The sequence below is a fragment of the Monodon monoceros genome, unplaced genomic scaffold (genome assembly GCF_005190385.1).
Source record: "Monodon monoceros isolate NGI ecotype Baffin Bay Population unplaced genomic scaffold, NGI_Narwhal_1 Super_Scaffold_3, whole genome shotgun sequence".
NCBI lineage: Eukaryota > Metazoa > Chordata > Mammalia > Artiodactyla > Monodontidae > Monodon > Monodon monoceros.
Genome location: NW_021703780.1, coordinates 80,323,073 through 80,335,795, shown reverse-complemented (window position 1 = coordinate 80,335,795; position 12,723 = coordinate 80,323,073). Strand labels below are relative to the sequence as shown.

Genomic DNA, 12,723 nt, shown 5'->3' with positions numbered 1-12,723 from the left:
TGAGGCTTGGAAGGAAAATCTATTAAAACACAGCCTTGTGTAATTTACAAGAAATCTGTAATAAAATGTTTGCTTTCAACATTATCTGCAAAATGGTCTGTATATTACCAGAATAAATCCATATTACTTGGAGGCTGTAGATAAATATCCATAGGCAAAGTTCACATTGAGGTTATCTGCCTCACGTTCTGAACTGGGGAGTGCTATTTAGAGGAGATAATTTGTGGTTTACTTCTCCAAGTCTCAAGTACATTGTGCAGAAATGAGTTTAGTTCCTGAGAGGGTATCTGTCATATCCAAGTAGGAAACGAATACCATTGCAGGGTTGTACCCATTGCAAAAAGAATATAGCTTTTGTCCTCAGTGTGAAACAAAGGGAAGATTCTTAACAATTAAAAGTCCTGAATGAACCTTCTGTTCACAAAAAAAAGGGAGATATTTGATGCTTTGTAAAACACTGATTCACTGGGCAGTAGAGTGATGTCTTATTTCAAGTCATCAGTGAATTCGGTGCTCAAGTATATGAAACTTTCATGAAGTTGTACCTTGGACTGATTTAACAATAATTGTTTTTTGTTTGCAGTACGCGGGCCTCTCACTGTTGTGGCCTCTTCCACTGTGGAGCACAGGCTCCAGACGCGCAGGCTCAGCGGCCATGGCCCACGGGCCCAGCCGTTCCGTGGCATGTGGGATCCTCCCGGACCGGGGCACGAACCCACGTCCCCTGCATCGGCAGGTGGACTCCCAACCACTGTGCCACCAGGGAAGCCCTAAGAATAATTTTTTATGCATAGGAAAAAATCTAATAGCAATGGGGGGAGTACTGAAACACCCTAGCAGAAAAGTTTTCATGGGAGGACTGACACCTTTCAAGGCAAGAAAATGGGCTTTGGATAATATTTGATTCCCTGACATTAACTAAGGGTTGTTGCTTCTTGCCATTTAAATTAGACTCTAAGGTGGTGTTAGGGAGAGGGTCTCTCTATTGTCACTTTGTCTCCTTTCCCACCCCTTTGTCACCTCTTTCCAGCAGCAGAAGGGACTTCGAATCTTGTCTGGTGATGACTACTAAGATCTATTTATGGTAAAGTCCCAGTTTTAGAACTCCAGGCTTTGCTTTTGATATGGAAATGGAAATTCTGAAATTTATAAATCTCCTTTCCCTCTCAGTACACTTGACTTTCAGGAACTATTGTCCTCTAGGGGAGTGGTTCTCAAAACCAGCAGCATTAGTATTACCTGGGAACTTATCAGAAATACAAATTCTTGAGTCCCACCCCAGACCCCCTGAATCAGAAACTCTGGATGGGTTTCTGGAGTAAGACCCGGTAATCTGTCTGTTAGCAACCCTCCCGGTGATTCTGATGCTCACTAAAGTTGGAGAACCATTGCTGCAGGGAGTCCAGAATATTCTCGTTGAGGCTCAGAGCCCAGCAATGACTTCTTTGTCCTGTGTGATACCTGTCCTTCCCTTAAGCCAATGAATGCTGTGAATTTCATTGATGGGGAATCACAGGGCAACATAATTTACTTAAATAAAAAACAGATTTATTTTATATTTCAGAAACATTAATCCCTTTACACACATCCTGTCCTGAAAGAGAACTTGGCAAGTCTATTAGGTCCCATTTTCAGCAGGATTTCTTATTCTTACAAATTTATGTCTCTTTCTCCTCATTGCTTCCAGAAAACATAGGCATTCCAAAGTCATCTGAAGCTCCAGACCAATTTCATACTTGAATTAGAGAAATAAAACATTCAGTACAGTGAATATAAAACTGGCATTCTGGTGACATAAATCTATAAACTGGGCCCATTGAACTCACTAGAACCATGTTAGTAAATGATCATGGTGAGGACCTCAAGACTCACAATTGCTTCTGAATTATGAAAAATAAAAATATATCAAGCTACGTTGCTTCTAGACTTAAGTAATAGGGGTATCCTGTTATCCTCTCCAGATTTAATAGTTCATCTCTATGGGTGTAGTTCAATGCAACATAACTGATGTTGATTCAGTTTACTGGCAACTCTCTGAGTCCACATTTTGACCTAGCAAAGCCCTGCATTCCCTGTCTAAACCTGACAGGATACGGGGATTGAGGCCATGGATAACACTAGGAGGAAGGCTCTTGTACCAGAGTGAACAGATAAAAGACAGCTAAGGTCCTGGTTCCAAGACTGTGCATGGGGCACTACCACAAACATAAGAGTGCTACAGGGTATTTTAAATTTGTAAGAGTAACACAGCAATACTCCCCATCTGTTCACACTGCATGAATTACTAGCTTACAGTAATTCACAGCTTCAAAATTAGCTCCAGGGACTTCCCTTGTGGTGCAGTGGTTAGGAATCTGCCTGCCAATGCAGGGGACATGGGTTCGAGACCTGGTCCGGGAAGATCCCACAGGCCATGGAGCAACTGAGCCTGTGCACCACAACTACTGAGCCTGCACTCTAGAGCCTGTGAGCCACAACTACTGAGCCTACACACCACAACTACTGAAGCCCACGCGCCTAGAGCCCATGCTCCACAACAAAGAGAGGCCACAGCAATGAGAAGCCCCCGCACCGCAATGAAGAGTAGCCCCCACTCGACGCAACTAGAGAAAGCCTGCGCACATCAACGAAGACCCAACGCAGCCAAAAATTAATTAATTAATTAATAAAAACATTAGCTCCAGCTCCTCTGAGGACACCCTAGCTTCACAAAGCTGGGTTTTCAGAAGTTGCTGTGATAAAAAGCTAGTGCCCTGCAAAAATTGTTGTGGAACCGGAAATAAGGGTGTCAGTGTCCAATCTGAAGGCAAGATTTGAGAAGCTGTGCAGTGCCCTACAGGCACACACATCCATCAGTAAATAACTGTGATTATGTAAGAATGAAAGAAACATTTTTTTTCATTCAACATATATGTATTTTTTCAAATGGCCACTAAGTTGTTAGGACATAAATACATTATACATTTTAAAGTTTTTGGACCTAGCTGCTTAACAAACAAAACTGTTAGGCATTTCTTTTGGCATAGAGGTACTATGAACCAAGAAAGTTCGTGAATCTCTGGGCCAGGGGATTCTTCTTATCTGGAACTACCAAGAATAAGATATTTACCACAGAGGTGAAGGCAGAGGTGGTAGGAGCCAAAGGCTGTCAGACAGAAGCTTATAGACAAGAATAAGATACAAAGAATAAGGATTTTACCACAGAGGTGAAGGCAGAGGTGGTAGGAGCCAAAGGCTGTCAGACAAAAGCTTATAGACGAGGTCAAGAATGTGGGGCTGCAACTCTCCTGAGTCCTTGCTTGGCCAAAAACTTGTACTGCCAGCATAGCAACAGTTTCTCTCTGCCTTATATTATACTGAACTTTTACACATCAATCTCCTCCCTTAGAATGTAAATTCCTGAGATCTTTCCTTATTTGTTTCTCTATTTTCCCAGCACAACATCTTGAATGCTTTCTGAGAGATTGTCTTGGAATCAAGCAGCTTTTAGATTCAGTTGAGAACATACTTTCAGTATAATTCTTTAGTTATTCTTGCACCTCCCAGATTTCATCTGTGATGAGGCCTCATGTTACTCCCATGCACATTGGTGCTTGAGCAGATGTCACAGTTCATGGTTTCTGTAAGCTTGAGGCTTGGGGACCAATGGCCCGGCTGGCCCCACGTTTCAGAGTCCTGAACTTGTGTATACTCAGTGAATGAATGGATGGATGGATGGATGAATGGATGAAATCCTCAGAAGACTGAACTGTGTTTTAACATAACTGCCATTAGTCTTACAAGTCAGGAAGTCAAAGGTAGCAGACAAGGGTGACCAGGACAACATTGCATGTCCATACCCCTGGGAAGTTCTCTCTTGAGAATTATACTCTTTTAAAGGACTTCTCCAAAACCATCAGCTCGAAGATTCTGCCTATCTTAAGAGTCATTAGGATCTTTTTATCTTATGCAAACAAGATTTCCTGACAAATTCACTGAACATATGAACTCTTTCTTAATCTCCCCCTATACTCACCAGGAAGGACAGTGAGTTCTGTTTGGCATGGTCCTCTCTAAGTCATCTATACATATAGACATGATTGACCCAACTCTTGTATGTCTGAACGTATCTTCCCTGACTTTGCTCCAGATAGATACCTAGTTACTGAGTAGAGGAGGAAGACTAAGTTTATCAGAATGATGCCATGTAAAGTTCATTGATGCATCTGCTAGATTTTTTAGCAGTCTTATGTGCTTGCGAATGGAGTGTATTCCAATGGTCCATTTGTAAATCAGTTATGTGGAACATGAAATTCATTTTTCCATTTAAAAAGTATTTATAAAAGGTGGTTACTTTTCCAGCTTAGCCCCCAAGCTTATTTAGCCTATAATTTTGCTAGAATAAGATATATTCACAAATGGGTTCACACTGCCTTAGTGTTCATGGTCAAATAAAGCAGAAAAAGTAAAATTAAATAATAAGTTTCCATTTTTAAATATATCTTGAAGGTCTATGTTTTGAAAAAGACAGTTTTAAATAAAAGGGATGAGATAGGTGAAGACTTTTAGAAAAATTCTGAAACAAATTTTGTGAAAAATCTGAACATGTATAATCCCATCCCCAACTCAGAAGAGATACTTAACCCAGCAACAGCAACAAGGATAGCCTTGGTATTCATAGGAGTAACTCTCCCCTGACCTCATTCTGTACTGCATTACCACCTCCTCCATGGGTAACAGATTCATGTTGATCTATCTTCCTGGCATCGCTTCCCCCTTCATCGGGTGATAGCCTTTCAATATTCCCTCAGGGGAAAAAATCCTAATCCTACTTCCACTTTAATCCTTCATGAAGTTTACTGACTCCGTCTCTGAGGTTAAGAAATGTGCAGGGAATTTAGTTCTGGGTTGGCTAATCAGGGCATTTCAGTCTTCAACTTACTGACTGGTCCAGAGATGAGCACATGACCTTATCAGTTACAGTCAGAACCAAGGTGCATGACTTTTACCAGGACTCTTGGGAAAAAGACCTTCATTGCCCTACAGTTTCTAAGCTTGTAAGATGCAAGCCTGGTGCTGCTTATAAAACAGCAACAACTACAATAAGCAACCGCTGAGCCTACTTGGAAATTAAGCCAATACAGGAAGGTAGAGCCAAGGAACGTAGAAAGCTAAATTCTTGACTACAAATTTTAAACACCTGTGCCTCAAGCTTGTTCCTTAAATACATGAGCCAATGATTTTTCCTTTATGTTTCACGCATTTTTAGTTGGCTTTCTGTCACTTTCAACCAAAAGAGTTGATTTATTTTACAACAAATGTCAACTTATAGTATATGTTTTAGACTGCTTCTGTGAGAATACCAAGGAAGACCCACACAACCTGTGTCCGGATTCTGATACCAGATGGGTTGGATTCCAGAGATTTACAAGGGGATTCGAATTAGAGGTCACTGGTTGTTCATATTTCTTGATTTGGGTCTCTTCCTACCATTGACCACCCATTGTTAGTGATGTTTTAGTCCTTCCTCCTCTGTCCCCAGGGAGATATAGAAATGTAACAAAGAGAGAAAAGGAGAATCAAAGAAATATAACAAAGAATTTTCTTTGATTAGAGAACTGAGGTTCTTTTCCTCTCTTTCCACTGTCAATATACATATCTTCACAAAACCACTTTAATCTCCCCGGGTCTTTGTTCTCATATTTGTATAAGAAGAGACCGTGATTCTGAGATTTCTGAAAGGAAATGAAGTTGTAAGGGAAAAGAATCATGAACCAGACTTAAAACAAAGGCATGGGTAATCCCACTATTGAGTATATATCCGGAAAAGACAAAAACTCTAATTCAAAATGATACATACACCCCAATGTTCATAGCAGCACTATTTACAATAGTCATGACATGGAAGCAACCTAAATGTCCATCAACAGATGAATGGACACACACACACACACACACACACACACACACACACACACACACACACAGAGGAATATTACACAGCCATAAAAAAGAATGAAATAATGCCATTTGCAGCAACATGGATGGACCTAAAGATTATCATACTAAGTAAAGTAAGTCATACAGAGAAAGACAAACATCATATGATATCACTTATATGTGGAGTCAAAAAAATAATGCAAATGAATTTATTTACCAAACATAAATAGACTCACAGACATAGAAAACAAAACTATTGTTACCAAAGGGGAAAAGGAGGGATAAATTAGGAGTTTGGGATTAACAGATACACACTACTCTGTATAAACAACAAGATATATCTATATATCTATATCTATATATCTGAATCACTTTGCTGTACACCGGAAACTAACCCAACACTGTAAATCAACTATACTTTAATTTTTAAAAAAAGTTTGCTTTAAAAGAGGTGAATTTTATGGTATGTAAATTCTATCTCAATAAAGCTGTTAAACAAAACAAAACAAAACAAAACAAAAAAAAGGCATGGGTACCAGTAAGAAAGAGATTTCCTGACCTGTAGTGAACTGAGGGGAGAGCAGTGAAAGATGGAAAACTGGGCATGCCCTGGACACAGTCCCAGTGAAGGGGAAGACAGTGCTTCGGAGGAGGCAGTGAGTCAAATGATTCTTTGTGGGAGCCCACAGAACAGACCATCAGCCCCAGGCACAAGGCACTGCAGATTCATAAGGAGTGGTCCATAGACTGAAGGCTGTAAGGTTCACTTTCATGAATGCACCCAAGAAGTCTATGTTTAATATATCTGGCCATTTATGATACTCCTATAGTAAAACCCAGATGAAAGAACACAACTTTTCATAACAGGGAGGTGGAAGGGGAGGAGAGATACTTTATGACAGAAGACGAAAATGAATATAACCCTGATTAAAATGAACAAGGTTTTTTAACTTACTGGAATAATTAGTTGACATTTGGTTATAAAATAAACCAATTTTATAGTGCTGATTTCTGCTCTTTATACAACATTAATGTCCACAGAAAGGTTTTAATTCCAAATGGAATGGGTTGTTGGTAGTATGTTAACAAGCTACTCAAGATTTAAAAAACAAAAAAACCAAAAAACATAACATGCACAAATTTAAATACAGTAGTAAAAGATCAGCCCTGAATTGTATATACAATGTATTTGTCAACATTTCCTTTTGAGATAATGTGAGGCTAACTTTATTACCAAAACCTGCTTGACACCTGTTCTAGAGTGTTCTCTTGACTCAGGTAACAAACACATGAAGAGAAAATCTGTGCTTGTTTTTGTCTAATCTAGAGAAGCCAAGATGCACATTGTAATAATTTAAAAAGCATTAGCAATTAAATGACAGAGTTCAAGGGACTTCCATGTCAGGGAAGATGGAGTAGACATACTATTTCCTATTCCTCCTGCTAACTACAACTAAAAACCCTGGGCATTACATATGACAGAAACATACGGAGACTCGGAAAGGTAGAGGGAAGGAGACAAATGAGCTGGGGGCCTTGGGACCCCAGGAACAACACAGTGGTAAGTGCCCTGGGTTTGTATCATTTGGGGGTTTTTGAGTTTGTGTTTTGGCTTCCTGTATTCCAGCCAGAAGAAACAAGCAATCCAGAAATTCTAACAAGCACAGAGAAGAAGAAGTCCCAACAAAATTCTGCTTGCTCCAGCCAAAGGCCAGCAAAAGGACAGCCTAACAAGACAGAAAACTTTTAGAAAATAACTGCTTTACTCCAGTCACTAAATAAAAAAGTAAGTAAGCAAGTAAATAAATAAATAAATAAATAAATAAATAAATAAATTGTCATCCGCAAAGGCTGATGGGAGAGCCTAGATGTCATGCCTGCCAGGTTGAACAAAACACCCCAAATACTCTGCTGGGGTGGCATCAGAAGACAGAGAAGATAGTCAAGACTTTTAACCCTACAGTCAAAGATTAGTGGGGAGCTGGAACTCCCCCATTTTGCTCAGTAGTGTTGGAGAAGCCAGCTAAGACAGAAAACTTAAGTAGGATTCAAAATATCATAACATAAAACCCAAAATGTCCAGGTTTCAAGCAAAAATTACTCATCAAACCAAGAACCAGGAAGATCCCAAGTTGAATTAAAAAAATCAGTGGATGCCAACACTTTGCCAACATAGATGTTAGAATCATAGAAGTTTTAAAGTAGCCACCATAAAAAATGCTTCAATGAGCAAGTAAGAGCACACTGAAATGAAAAAATATAAAGTCTCAGCACAGAAATAGAAAGTCTTTCCAAAGAAAGAGAAGATATAAAGAAAAGCAAAATGGAAAATTTAAACCTGAAAAATACAATAACCAAAATAGAAAACCTCAATGGATGGGATGAAAATCAGAATGGACAGGATACATGAAAGGTAACTGAACTGAAAGATAAAGCAATATAAACTACTCAGTCTTAATGGAAAGAAACTAATTTAAAAAAATAAATGAACAGAGCCTCAGGAACCTGTGGGACTACAGAAATATTTACCATTGAATCATACCATTGGAATCCCAGAAGGATAGGAGAAAGACAGGAGTATCGAAAAAGTATTTGAAGAAATAATGGCTGAAAACTTCCTAATTTGGCAAAAGACATAAACCTACAGATTCAAGATCTCAAGCAAATCCCAAGCAGGATAAAAAAAAATTATTTTAATTCACAGCAAGTGTATTAGTCTACTGAGGCTACTAAAACAGAATACCACATACTGAGTGGCTTGAACAACAGAAATTAATTTTCTCACAGTTTTGGATGCTAGAAATCTAATATCAAAGTGCTGGCAAGGTGCTTTTCCAGTGAAGCCTCCCTTCCTGGCTTGCAGACAGCTATCTTCTTACTGTGTCTTCATGTGGCCTTTCCTCTCTGCATGCATGGGGAGAGAAAGAGAGAGAGAGAGAGAGAGAGAGAGAGAAGGAGAGAGAGAGAGAGAGAGAGGGAGAGATCTCATGTCTCTTTCTCTTCTTATAAGGATGCCAGTTCTATCAGGTTAGGCCCCACCCTATAATCTCATTTGACCTTAATTACCTCCTTAAAGGCCCTGTCACCTTTGGAATTTGGGGGAGACGCTTCAGTCTGTAGCACCAAGAAACATCATAGTCAAACTTCTGAAAAGACAAAATAAAATCTTAAAAGAAGCAAGACAGAAATGACACCTAAAGGGAAAATTATTTGGATGATAATGGATTTCTCATCAACAGCAATGGAAGCCAGAAGGAATTCCCACAACATTTTTCAAGTGCTGAAAAAAAAAGAAATGCCAGGCCAGAACCTCATACACAGAGAAAAAAATCCTCCATAAGTAAAGGAGAAATTAAGACATTTCTCACATGGAAGAAAACTAATAGAATTTGTCTCCAGCAGTCCTACTCTAAAAGAATAGTTAAAGGAAGTTCTCTAAACAGAAGGGAAGTGATAAAAACAGGAACTTTGGAATACCAGAAAGGAAGAAAGAACATGGTAAGGAAAAGTATGGATAAATACAATAGATTTTCCTTCTCTTCAGTTTTTTAATTTACATTTGATGGTTAAAGCAAAAATTATAACACTGATGTGGTTTTAAATGTATGAACAGAAAGTATTTAAGACTATTATATTATACATGAGGAAAGGTAAAGGGGCATAAATGAAGGCAAATTTTTCATACTACGTTCAAACTGGCAAAATGACAACATCAGTAGACTGTGATAAGTTGTGTCTATGAAACCATTTTTTGTTTTTAGAGCAACCACTAAAAAACTATACAAAGAAATACATTCAAAAACAATATAGATAAGCCAAAATTGAATTCTAGAAAATGTTCCAATAACCTACAAGAAGGCAGACAAAAAGAAAACCAAGAAACAAAACAAAACTAAAAAAACAAAGACAACAAACAGAAAAGAAAAAATAAAATGACAAGCTTAGGTCCCAATATATCAATAATTTCATTAAATGTAAATGGTCTAAATGCACAAATCAAGGGATAGAAATTATGCTATCTATAAGAAACTTACTTTAAGTATAACAATAAAGGCAGATTGAAAGTAAAAGTATGGAAAAAGATGCATCATGGAGACATTAATCAAAACAAAGATATTTACATGCAAAAAATGAAATTGGACCCTGTTGCTCAGACAAAGAATTACTCAAATGGATCAATATGTAAATGTAAGAGCTAAAACTATAAAAGTCTTAGAAGAAACTATAGGTGTAAATCTTCACGACTTTAGATTATGCAATGGTTTCCTAGATATACCACCTAAAGCACAAGCAATCAGAGAAAAAAAAAGTTGAAATTCACCAAAACTAAAAATTGTTGGCTTCAAAGGACACTATCATGAAAGTGTAAAGACCACCCACAGAATGAAAGAAGATATCTGCAAATCACATATTTGATAAAACTGACAAAGAAAAAAGAGAGATGGTACAAATGACCAATATCAGGAATGAAATGGGATATCACTACAGAACTTACAGACATCAAAACATAGAGGAATGCTATGAACAACTCTCCACACACAAACTTGACTATATATATGAAATGGACCATTTCCTCAAAAAAGCATAATCTACCACGGCTCACCCAATATGAAATAGATCATCTGAATAGCCTTATAGCTATTAAGGAAATTGAATTGTAATTTTAAAACTTCCAAAAAGAAATCTCCAGGTTCAGATCATTTCACTGGAGAAGTCTATCAAATGTTTAAAGAAGAATTCACACTGATTCTATACAGTCTCTTCCAGAAAACAGAAGAGAAGGAACATTCCCCAACTCATTTTATGAAGCTAGTACAGTAAGTCCCCTACATACGAACCTTCAAGTTGCAAACTTTCAAAGATATGAACGTGCCTCCACATGTCCAATCACATAAGTTAGTTCACATGTCTGTAAGATTACCGTACTGTAAGACTAAAATTTCTTTTTTTTTTTTTTGATATTGGGGGTAGGAGTTTATTAATTTATTTATTTTTGCTGTGTTGGGTCTTTGTTTTTGTGCGAGGGCTTTCTCTAGTTGTGGCAAGCGGGGGCCACTCTTCATCGCAGTGCACAGGTCTCTCACTGTCATGGCCTCTCTTGTTGTGGAGCACAGGCTCCAGACGCGCAGGCTCAGTAGTTGTGGCTCACGGACCTAGTTGCTCCGCGGTATGTGGGATCCTCCCAGACCAGGACTCGAACCCATGTCCCTTGCATTAGCAGGCAGATTCTCAACCACTGCGCTACCAGGGAAGCCCCTTTTTTTAATTTTTTGTGTTTGTTTTTTATGTATTATTTGTGTGAAAATTATTATAAACCTAAGACAGTACAGTACTATATAGCCGATTATGTTAGTCGGATACCTAGGCTAACTTTGTTGGACTTACAATCAAATTGGACCTACGAATGTACTCTTGGAACGGAACTCATTTGTATGTAGGGGACTTACTGTATTACCTGGATACCAAACTGTGATGAGGGAAAAAAGTCAACCCCAAAAGGAACAATTAGTGTTTGCCAGGCATTAAGGAGGAGTAGGGTTGGTGTGGCTAGAAAAGGGCAACATGAAGGAGCTGTGGTCATGGAAATGTTTTGGTTTTGACTGTATCAATAAAAATATCCTGGTTGTCACTATGAAGAACAGTATGGAGGTTCCTTAGAAAACTAAAAATAGAGCTACCATATGATCCAGCAATCCCACTCCTGGGCAACTATCCAGAGAAAACCATAATTTGAAAAGATACATGCACCACAATGTTCATTGCAGCACTATTTACAAAGCCAAGACATGGAAGCAATCTAAATGCCCATCAACAGAGGAACGGATAAAGAAGATGGGGTACATATAGACAATGGAATATTACTCAGCCATAAAAAGAATGAAACAATGCCATTTGCAGCAACATGGATGGACCTAGAAATTATCATACTAAGTGAAGTAAGTCAGACAGAGAAAGACAAATACCATATGATATCACTTATGTGTGGAATCTAAAAAGATGATTCAAATGAACCTATTTACAAAACAGAAACAGACTCACAGACTTTGAAAACAAACTTATGGTTACCAAAGGGGAAAGGTGGGGGAAAGGATAAATTAAGAGTTTGGGATTAACGTATACACACTACTATATATAAAATAGATAATCACCAAGGACCTACTGTACAGCACAGGGAACTCTACTAGTATTCTGTAATAACCTATATGGGAAAAGAAACGGAAAAAGAATGAATATATGTATATGTATAACTGAATCACTTGCTGTACACCTGAAACTAACACAACATTGTAAATCAACTATACCTCAATATAAAATAAAAATTAAATTAAAAAAAATCTTGGTGTGATATGGTACTATAGCTTTGCTATTTTACCATTGGGGGAAACTGGGGAAAGAGTACATTAAATTTCTTAAAACTGCATGTGAATCTACTTTTTGAGATAATCATAATTATCTCAAAATGAAAAGATTAATTTAAAAAAGACACTGTTCATTAGTATAAACGCAGCCATCTGCTAACAACGATAGGAGTGTCTACAAAATGTATGCTTAGCTCTAGTTAAAAATGAAATAAAGGACAATGTGGATCTAAAATATACACATCTTTCTACAAATTAAATCTTGACAGTCCTGAGTATATTCTCAGCACAGATTTGAAATATCTGGATCCATAAGTTGTCAGTCCAACATTCACTTAAAATGGTTTAATTAAGTCTTAGACCACCTCTCTCTTCTTTTGTTAAATTATTAGAAGCAAAGCCTATTTTCTAAATGACCTGACATAAAAATACATGTGCAATATAT

General features: G+C 37.9%; 1 protein-coding gene across 1 annotated transcript in view; it reads right to left on the bottom strand.

Annotated features, from left to right (window-relative positions):
• Positions 1–12,723, bottom strand: part of TAFA1 (TAFA chemokine like family member 1) — a 767,746-nt gene that overhangs the window by 696,158 nt on the left and 58,865 nt on the right. The gene's annotated exons all lie outside the window — the stretch shown is intronic.